Below are 1,212 nucleotides of genomic sequence, written 5' to 3' on the forward strand. Positions count from 1 at the left end.
CTTATTTCTGAAAAGTTATAGGAATGCACAGTTACAGGATTATTTTCACCTCTCAGTCAAAACCCAAAGAACCAATACCACAAAATATGTTTGTCTGTTAGCCACCAGGTTCTTAACACTTTTAAAAATATATCTGTACCAAGGACGTAGCCAGGATTTTGGGAAGGGGGGGGTCAAGACTAAGTGCCACCTTTTTGAGAGGCTAAGAGCCCCCCCACCAAGACACAAAAAGAGGGTTGAGCGTTTACCCGCGACACCTTGATGGCACCACTTTAACTTCCGTTATGGCTTCGTGCAATGGAATCTTGGGAACTGTAGTTGAGTCATCTGTTAGGTGCCACAACAATCTACAAATCCCAGCATTTCACAACATGGAGCCAAGGGCAATTAAAGTGGCATCAAACTGGATTATTTTTTCAGTGTAGATGCAAACTGAGTCCTTCCTCTGAAGGTGTTTACATCAGATAAATTCAGCTTGATAAAGAAAAGTGCAGCTGCTCAAGCAATGAGTGGCAGCCACTCTGTTCATGCTCAGAGACACTCTGCTCATGCTTTGAGACACTGTATTCCAACATCTGAGCTGAGCTACGAACCCAGGCTGCATCCACACATTTCATTCCCACTTCCAAGAGGGATTTTTAATTTTGAGACACACACACACACACACCTTTTAATTCCAAGACCTACCTATGTATCTATCTATCTATTTATCTACCATAATTTTTAATTCCAAGCCATTATACGTTCCTTTCTTTTTATATTAAACAACCCCTTTAAGAGAATCCTATTTTGGGAGAAAGGCAGGGTATAAAATCAATCAATAAAAAATTATAGTGCAATAGTCCATCAGTACATGGCTTGCATTATAAGATTTTATACATTTATACATTTAAAAACTATTAAAATCACAGTAGGCTCAGAGTGCTACAGAATCATGGAATCATAGAGTTGGAAGAGACCCCTAGAAGGACCATCCAGTCCAACCCCATTCTGCCATGCAGGAACTCCCAGTCAAAGCATCCTCAACAAATTATGTAATGGGGGTGTCCATCTACATTGTAGAAAGATATACTATAGATTAATGCTATGGAAAATCACCACCTTGAGTCCGTATATTGGGAGAAAGGCAGGATATAAGAAAATAACAATAACAACAACAACATCTGGGTATTGTAGTTTTGTGAGACATTTAGCCTTCTTTGTCAGAGAGCT

This window comes from Sceloporus undulatus, chromosome 4, assembly GCF_019175285.1.
Source record: "Sceloporus undulatus isolate JIND9_A2432 ecotype Alabama chromosome 4, SceUnd_v1.1, whole genome shotgun sequence".
In the NCBI taxonomy this organism is placed as follows: Eukaryota; Metazoa; Chordata; class Lepidosauria; order Squamata; family Phrynosomatidae; genus Sceloporus; species Sceloporus undulatus.